The following is a 9,898-nucleotide window of genomic DNA, read 5'->3' on the forward strand; positions in this document are numbered from 1 at the left end:
TGGCCGACGCGAGGTCACGTGGCGGGCGCGCGTGCACGACGCGCGCGCCCGGGGCATGGAGCGCGCGCCCGGTCGGGCCGAGGTTCCCGGCGATTGGGAATGCGTCACGGGGCGGAGCCCCGCGCCATCCCCGCGCCCCGACACCGGGGGGCGCTCAGGCACTGAGGGGGTGGGGTAGGGCGCGCTGGGACCTCCGGGGCCCTCGGGGCATGCAGGGCGGGGTCGCCCCGGACGTGGAGCAGGGGAGGGTTTGGGGAGGGAAATGGCCTACAAAGAGGTAGGCCTTGAGGCCGGGCCAGGTGCGCAGTCGGGGGCCAGGGCAGGCGCACTAGCTTGGGGTCCCCTGGCCAGGGTGCTTCCTGGAAAAGGTGCCCTCACCCAGGTGCCAAATGCCAGGTCACGAAGGACTGCAGAGGGAACCGAGAGGGCGGGCCAGGGCTGACCCTCCAGCGGCTCCGTCCACCGAGGACACTGCGTTTGTTCACTGTGAAGCCCACACACGCTCAAGTCTGGCCGTCACCCCGAGCTGCAGGTGGACAGAGGCATAAGCAAGGATTGGGGGTGTAGAGTGTCCTTCTCTGTCCAGTGCTCACTCTGACCTTAGCCCGGCTTCCCTCTGAGGCTTCCTCTTCCCCTGTTGGCTGGTCCCCATTTGAGGCTTCTGAACCTGGCAAGTGAAAGCTGAGCACCTGGGGGAGGTGGTGCGATGGGTGAAGGAGATCCTCTTGTGACTATTCTGCTAACTTTTCTGGAGTGCACACTCTGCACCAGGTGCTAGTACTCTGCACCCAATCCTCACAGCAGCCCATTTCACAGGTGAGGAAATTGAGGTGCTCAGAGGGTAAATTCCATACCTGAGGCCCCAGAGTTTATACAACTGGGATTTGAAAGCAGACAGTTGGTCATTGAGAGAGTGACCAGTGTGCCCTACCGATCAGGGCAAATCCAGGGTTAGACCCCCCGCCAAGATGGACCAGGTGGGTGCTCAGGTGGACACTGGAAATGTGCTGGAGAAGAGGGGCCACAGTTAGGAGGTTCTTTCAGTACTTTGGGATGCACGTTCTTAGAAAGCCCTGGCTCTTCCTATCCTCCCTGCCTGTAATCCTAATGCTCTCAGGAGGACTGGGCCAGTGATGGCCAACTTTTATCACTCAAGAGTGTGCCAAGCCTGGTACCGAGCTTGCATCATCCTATTAAAGCCTCAGAAAGTTGAAGTCGTGATCCCTATGTTGTCAGTTGGGAAACTAAGGTTTAGTGAGAGGGTGGACTGCACAGGATCAGACAGCTAGGAAATAGCAGGGCCTGGGTTTGAATTTAAGTGACAGAACCACTTCCAGCCTAAGACCGAGCCAACTGGGTTCCACTCATTTCCTGTTAACATCTCTAAGCCATAGAGCCAAGTTTTCATGGTCTCTAATTTCACAAACCAGCTTGACTCTTAAAAATTCAATTTCTTGGCTAGAGATACATTTAGGAGAGGGAAGGGGGTTCCCCAAAATGGAGTTGTCCTGTCGCAGGTTGACGGAGTCTCTCCGTGAAAGGTCTAGTCAGAGCCAACATCCCCTCTCAGCCAGGTCCAAGGGTGTGGTCCCTTTCACCCTGGAATCTGGACTGTGGCCCTCCTCTGCCAGAGGACCCCTAGGTAGAATGGCCAACGCAAGCTGTGCTTCCAGGAGAGGGGAGCCTTCAGGAACCAGCCGCTTCCAAGACAGTGATGGACAATGGGAATCAAGCCCCAAATTGTTGGCTATGGTGTGACTTTGGGTAGCAGTGTTCAGATCCATCAACAACTCTAAGACAGTATCAATGACAAAATATAACATCCTATGTGCTACATACACATTAAACTATTGTGGATGGAAGACACATCCTGGCTTTAGACTTAACAATGTGTGAAAAATATATAATTTAGAACTGATACAGTATCTACATGTGTTACAATAAGAAATTAACTATGGCCCACTCATGTAATGAAAGGTTATGTACATATTTTAAATATGTAAAAAAACAGTAGTTGATAACAGGAAAAGATGCTCATAGATGATAAATTTTTTAAAGCAAATTATAAAACTACTGTGGCCCTGACCGGTGTGGCTCAGTTGGTTGGACATTGGTGAAGGAGATCCTCTTGTGACTATTCTGCTAACTTTGAAAGGTTGCTGGTTCGATTCCTGGTCAGGGCACATGCCCAGGTTCTGGGCTCTATCCCCAATAGGGAGCATACAGGAGGCAGCCAATCCATGTTGCGTTATCACATCAATGTTTCGCTTTCCCTCTCCCTTCCTCTCTCTCTCTAAATCAACGAAATATCTTTTTTAAAAAAAGAAAGAAAAAACGTATTGTGGTTTTTGAACAACCAGAAAATCTGTATGAAATATTTTGAAAATCTGTTTGAAGAAATCAGATAGCTACCAAAACAGAAAAATTTCTCTGAGGAGCTAAGATCCCAGAGAGAAGGGAAGTGATCTTTACCTTTGGGACATTTGGTGATTAGTATGGTGTATTATTCAGCACGGGCTGCCATGACAAAATACCACAGACTAAGTTACTTACATAACAGACACTTTTGTTCTCACAATTCTGGAGGCTGGGAGTCTGAGATCAAGGTACCAGCAGGGTTGATTTCAGGTGAAGCCTCTCTTCACTGCCTCCCTGTGTCCTTTCCTCTGTGTGTGCATGGAGAGAGGGAGCGTAAGAGAGAAAGAACGGAAGGAGGGAGGGTGAGAGATACATATAAGGCAGTCCATAATGTAGGCAATGGACAAGAAGTTAAGACACTGAGCACAGCGTTTGAGTCTCATAGAATGGAGGAGACAACAACTGGGCAACAGCAAGATAAATTGTTGTGGGGGCGGGGGAGGGGGACGGGGGGCTCTGATAAGTAACCGGAACCTTGAGCGAAAGCACGGAGGCCTACACTAAAGCAGCGGGGCTGAGGTGTGAGTAGATCAGTCCTCACAAAGAGTGAACCCCCGCATCCAGATTGGGTTAAGCTGATTGGCTCTCCTTCCCATCACCAGCCTGAAGCAAAAGGAAATCCCTGGAGGAAAACGGCATCAGCCAGGGCCTCGAATTAACTAAAAGATTATCATACACGGTATCCAGAACTGAATAAAAGTTCACAAAGAAAACTGAAGATTATATATATATATATATACTCTTTAATGTACTTATATATTAAATATATATCTAAAACCCACAGGAGAATAGGCATTATCAGACACAGACTTGAAAGTCACTTTAAATCAGGGGTCCTCAAACTTTTTAAACAGGGGGCCAGTTCACTGTCCCTCAGACGGTTGGAGGGCCGGACTATAGTTTTAAAAAAGAACTATGAACAAATTCCTATGCACACTGCACATATCTTATTTTGAAGTAAAAAAAACAAAACGGGAACAAATAGAATATTTGTATTTGCATGTGGCCCGCGGGCCGTAGTTTGAGGACCCCTGCTTTAAATAATGTATTCTAGGAAATAGATTACTTGATACAATTTCAGTAGAGAAGTGGAATCTATAAAAGAGAATCAAATATAAATTTGAAAACAAAAATACAATCATTGAAATTATGAAAAGATGTCAGTAGATGAGTTTAACAGATTAGACACAATGGAAGAGAAGATTATAAACTGGAAGATATGTCAAAAGAAAATATTCAGACTGAAGCAAAGAGGGAAAGAAGTATGGAAGGTTATAAAAGGTCATACATACTTGTAAAATGGAATCTCAGGATTGAAAAAAATATCCCAGAAGCAATATTTGAAAAGATAATAAAAGAGGATTTTTAAAAATTCACCAAAGATAACACACCACAGATTACAGAGAAACTACTAACCCAAATCAGAATATATATAGGGAAAACTACACCTGCATATATGATAGTAAGGCTGCTGAAAACCAAAGACAACGAGAATATCAGCCAGATATTTAAAGGAGAAACAAAAAGACTTACATCAGACTTTGCAATAGAGACATGGAAGCCAGGTGACAATGGAATAACATCTACAAAATGCTGAAAGAAAATAACTACCAACATAAAGTTCTATAACAATTAAAATTTTGTACAAAAGTGAAATAAAGTAAATCATCAAGAATTCATTGCCATAAAGCATGCAGGAAGGGGAATACTAAAAGAATATCTTCTGGCAGAGGTAAATTGATCCCAGATCGAAGCATAGAAAGAAATATAAGAGGTTTACTACCCAGCAACAATATAATTAAGATTTTTTTTAAGTTTTTGGTATTAAGTAATGAGTGCTTCTTGCCAATTTGCTTGTGTATCACTTCAAAAGTTGGTTGAACCTACATTAGGTGGCCAGAAGATACAGATTACTGAGAATACAAAAGGCTGACTATACTAAGAATATTGCTTAGTTCCTGGTGTGTGCATATATGAACATTATGATTAACAAACCAGATAAATGCCAAGATATAATTACACTTTATGTTGTAATCTAATCAACATGATACCAGTTCCTATCCTGCTTCTCACCAGACTGTCAGCAAACATACAATCCAATTCAATTCTCTTGACTTGTACTTCTACCATCATGTTTCACCTGTGTTGGTTGATTTTTATTGGAATAACACAAAAGAAGGGAGAGGACTCGAAGAACAAAAAACTGACCAGAGCCAGCCTGAACCAAGATGGCATTGAATCTGACCTCCAGGAGACCTGAACCTCATTATACCCTAATTATAATGCATCAGCATGCTATCTGACACAGATAGCAAGTGCCATGACAGATCCAACTTGGACCATAAGGGAAGAAAAGGGATGGTGCCCCAGTTCTGCGAAGAGACCTGCCTATTACTGGAAAACTAATGCATAGGACTCCCTCTCATTATGTTGCCCTCATAATCTCCCCCAGGCTTCTCTAGAATGAGAAATTGATCTGAGTTTAACTCCCACTTCTCCATTCTCTGGCCATTGAATTAAAGCTTGTGCCGCAAGAAAAAAAATAGATATACAAGAGAGAATGAAGCATGGAAATACAATAAAGAACATACATATGTAAGTAAATCTAATTAAATACTGAATCAGTAAAACAACAACAATAATGTCTTCTGAACATCCATCCACTCATCCATCCACCCATTTACCCACCCACCTATTCATCCCTTCACCCATCCATCCACCCACCCATCCATCCATCTATGCACCATCCACCCACCTACTCATTCACCCAACCATCCATCCATTAACCCAGCCATCCATTATCCACCCAGTCACCCATGTACTCATGCACCCATCTCATCTATTAATCCATTTCACAAGTGCTTGCTGTGCTCGTAGCAGGTGCTGGTGCTGTCCGGGAGCTCAGCCCTTCCTTGAGAGGTCCTGCTGCTCAGGATCCTCCCTTCCTGTCCGCCCACCCTGTGGAGCGTAAGTGCCAGCATCAGATGAGCAGAGAGTCTTACAGGGACTGAATCTGACATACAACCCTGTGACTGTGAAAGTCAATTCCCTGTAATAGATCCATAGAAGGTGGATGGACTGATTGGTGGATGAATGGATAGATGAATGGATGGATGTGTTGGGGGTAGCGGGCGGATGGATGGACAGACAGATATCCTGCTGGTTCTGCTTCTGTGGTTAAACCTACATTAGGTGGGCAGAAGAATCGAATAGTAGACCTGAGTTAGAGAACAGAATGTAGCAAAGGAGGCCTCTTCAGGTAGGTGGCCAGGAAAAGTTCACAGACCTCAAATGGAGTGAGTGGAGTCAGGAGCTGCCAGGATGCCTGGAAAGGTGCTCCAGGTGAGGGCCTTGGCGTGTTCCAGGCATGAGGCTGCTGGTATGCTGAAGGAGGAGAGAAAGATGCTGGAGGAGGAGAGAGAGATGTAGGTGGAGGAGAGCAAGGGGCCCTCTAAGCTTTCATAGAACTCGGGCCTTTTTCTAAGGGCTGTGAAAATCATGGGGGGGCGGGCGTGTTGAGTAGGTCCCCGCAATCATATTTGCAGTTTAAAGGGGTCCCTCAGGCCAGGGAGGAGAAGAGTCTGCAGGGAGAACAGTAGTGCCAGCTGTGCCCCAGTGGAGCAGATGGATATGATGTGGACCTGGTCAGGGCAGTGCGGGGATGCTACAGTGCTCTGCAGACAGTAGGGCTTGGTGACAGGGTCTGGCTTGGGCTGGTCCTGGTGAGAGTCCTATGGGATCAGGGAGAGGTTGGTGGAGGAGGATTGTGGAGTCACTGTCACCTGGGAGCCTTGGAGCCCGGGCCAGGGAAGAGAGGAGGGTGAGGGCGTGGGCCACCTGCAGCCCCTGACAGTCCCAGGCCTGCTGGCTCTGATCCTAGAACCCACCACCATATGTTTCCAGAGCACAGCACGAGCTTCCGGTGTCCTCTGGTTTAGGTGTCTGAACACTTGGAATTCAGTCCCTGCCCTGTGGCTAAGCATGCAGGCTTCTCATGGGCTGGCTCCACCTCTCCCTGCCCTCCCTTCCTCCCTTGGTCAGTGTCCACCTGGGGAAGGGCACACCCTGGCAACCTTCTTGGGACTTGGGCTCAGATCTCCTGAGCAAGCTGCATGCTCCCACCCACTGGTTTCCTTTCCGAACTCATTCTGGGGGTTGGGGAGGGAGAGAGAGGGGGCAAGGTTTCAAGCAAGCTCAGGACAGCGGTGCCTCCTGCTTGGGGCCAGCCCCACTACTTAGGCCCTGCGTGTGAATCATCCAACCCCCTCCCAGATGCCAGCTTGCCTCTGCATGCCCACTGCCCATCAGTCTCCCAGTTAGCAACCCTCTGTGGCAAGCAGGCTATTCTTTTTTTAATATATTTTTATTGAGCTCAGGGAGGAAGGGAGAGGGAGAGAGAGATGGAAACATCAATGATGAGAATCATTGATTGGCTGCCTCCTGTATGCTCCCTACTGGGGATTGAGCCCGCAACCCAGGCATGTGGCCTGACTGGGAATTGAACTGTGACCTCCTGGTTCATAGGTCGATGCTCAACCACTGAGCCAGGCTAGCTGGGCTGGCTAACTATTCTTTGTGCCTGGTTAACTATTTTTATACCTAGTTAAATATTCTTTATGCAAGTTAACTATTCATTATGCCTGGTTAACAAGTCTTTACACTGGGTTAACTACTGTTTATATTGGCTCCTCATGCCGAGTTAACGACTCTTCAGTTTAGGTTCCAATCAGAGAAACTGGTGCTGCTCCTCGGCTGAGAGCCCCGACTCCTGAGCTGACACCGGGGCCACACCCTCCCTGCTGTGACCTCTGAACATGAGTCCCTGAGACTGAGTAACTGGAAGTGGCTTTGTGATTTTGTAAAAACAAAAACGGCAACGCTGTGACTTGGGATACAAAGTTGGAAATCATGAGGCAGGAAGAAAATGGCACACGTCAGCCTGTCTGACATACTCATCAACGTAACCAAATGTGATCCCTTGTAAAGTAGACAAGAGGAGCAAACACATACAAAACACAGGGCGTAAGGCTAAGCCCTGAGATGGGCAGTGCTGGAGACAGCGTTAGTGATGGCTGAGAGTTAGTGTCAAGGAAGGCCAGTCAGCTGGTGGGGATCCTCAGAGAGGGACAGGGCTCACCATGGTCCAGAGGCCAGCAGGGAGCAGAGGACAGGGACAGGGCTCACCACCCATCCATCATCACGGGCCGCTGGTGAACAGCATTCTCTTGGAAACGTTAGTAAAAATGTAAGGCTTCTTGCCATGCCAGCACCCCAAGTTCACCCCAAGTCAACTCCCACTATCAAAGAAAATTCATTTTGTGGACTCAGTGCCCCTCCCCCTAAGCTTAGAGAACTAGAATTTGTGAAATTACTCAAGAATGTTATGTTGACTGTATTTGGTGATTTATCTGTAGTTAGGAATTATTCTTAGTATTCAGGCTTTAGAACCAACTGCGGATTAATGATGCTCTTCAGCTCTGCAGAGAAAACCCATCAAGCCAAGCAAGTCTCCACTGAACTGGCTAGTTTGCCTCTCTGTGCAGGGAAGGACATACTGGGGCCTCTGTAACCAGCTTTACCGAGAAAGTAGGGGTGCTGGTAGAATGGAACCATCTCAAGTAGACAGTTTCCGACAGCTAGATGTGCTCCTGATGTGGCCCTGGTGAGGCAGGTGGCTGCCCGGCCAGGAGTGCACTCCTGCCAATGAAATCGAGTGGTCACTTCCCCACTGTCCTCCCCACCTGCTGGCTGGGGACACAGGACTTGAAGAGCCCACCGGACACCCAGCCCCAAGGGGTGGACTGCCCACTCAGCCCCTCCCAGCCGCCCACCCGGGAGTTGGTGCCTCTGGTGCCCTCTCAGGCTTGGCCAGGCACCTGTACCAGGGGACATAGTAAGGTCCCCATTCCCCAAAGAGGTGACTGGTGCTGGGTCCTTCAGCTCCTCCAAGTGGACATGTGGGCCGAGAAAGTTCAGTAGTGGCAATGCCGACCGTGAGGCATGCAGGTTTCTGCTAAATATCAGGCTGCAGTGAGTCTGTCTGGGGACTCAGGGGCCAGCTGTTGTGCTTCCTGGTAGAGTGAGCAGAAATGACCACTGAATCAGCCACTGCCTGGGACCTGCACAACAGCACTGCAGGGAGCAGCTGGACCAGTAGGGGTGCTGCGGAGAGGGGTCCTAGAATGGAGAGTGGGGAGGTTGGGGAGCCTCGGGACCACTCACAGTGGCAGGTCCAGGGCTTGTCCTGCCTCCTTCCTGGTCTTATTTCTCAGAAACCGACAGCACTACCTTGCCAAAGCGCTGACAGGATGGAGTTCCTGACACTCAGGTTTCTCTGGTTGGCTGTGCCTGCTTTTCCTGCCTCTCCCACAGGCGGCCGGGCCTGCTTCTCTCAGCCGCCATGGCCCTAGGGCTCTTAATGATGCCCTAGGCCAGTGGTTGGCAAACTGCGACTCGCGAGCCACATGAGGCTCTTTGGCCCCTTGAGTGTGGCTCTTCCACAAAATACCATGTGTGGGCGCACACGTAAAGTGCGATTGAAACTTTGTGGCCATGCGCAGACGTCGGTATTTTGTGGAAGAGCCACACTCAAGTGCCGGAAGCCGGTCCATCCTTGCTGCTTGACACAGTCGCTGCAGGATAGAAACATCTGCACAGCATATGTTTCAAGGGACCTGGCGTATATAGCATACTGTTCTTAATATGTTTGCTCCCCTTAGCACTGTGTGTTTTAACCAAGGTCACCTCTCCTAGAAAGGTTGTTTCCCCAGGTAGGAATTTTTCCCTGAAGTCAGGGAGGGGATGAAACTCCTTAACTAAGTGCCAGGCGGGTAGTTAATCACTACAAACAATCATGCTTAAGCTACATAATCTTTACTCCCTGGAATGGAGATAAGAAACGCCCTAGCCTTTGTAATAGAAATTGACAGGATTAAAATCAACTGGTATAAATACAGATGTAACAAGACAATAAACAACAGAACTTGGCTGGAGACCCTGGACAGAACTTGGCTGGAGATCCTGGCTAGAGATCCTGGCTAGGCTGCTGATCAACTGAACGCTGTCTCCGTGTCATTCCTTCTTCACCGACTCCGTCTACGCCTTTGGGAACCCCTGGACCTGCTGGGGTTGGACCCCGGCACTCAAGGGGCCAAAGAGCCGCACGTGGCTCGCGAGCCGCAGTTTGCTGACCACTGTGCCTAGGCCAGCATCTGCCTGTACGGTCAACTGTACCAAAAACACACACACATGCAGGGCCTGTGCTCCTGTCTACCCAGAGAACCGACTTCCAGATGAGGCTCTGGTTTGGAGCTACTTACCTGCACCCATCTTGCAAAGCATTACAGACCCCTTCAAGCGAGTGGGCACTTTGGCAGAATTCTACCAACACTTAAAATAAGCACCATGGACACTCTGAGCCAGAATTCTTCTTCTAGGAACTGACCCCACGGTTCACTCACATCTCATGCCAAAGCAGCAC

Source organism: Myotis daubentonii, chromosome 3 (genome assembly GCF_963259705.1).
Source record: "Myotis daubentonii chromosome 3, mMyoDau2.1, whole genome shotgun sequence".
NCBI classification, from domain to species: domain Eukaryota; kingdom Metazoa; phylum Chordata; class Mammalia; order Chiroptera; family Vespertilionidae; genus Myotis; species Myotis daubentonii.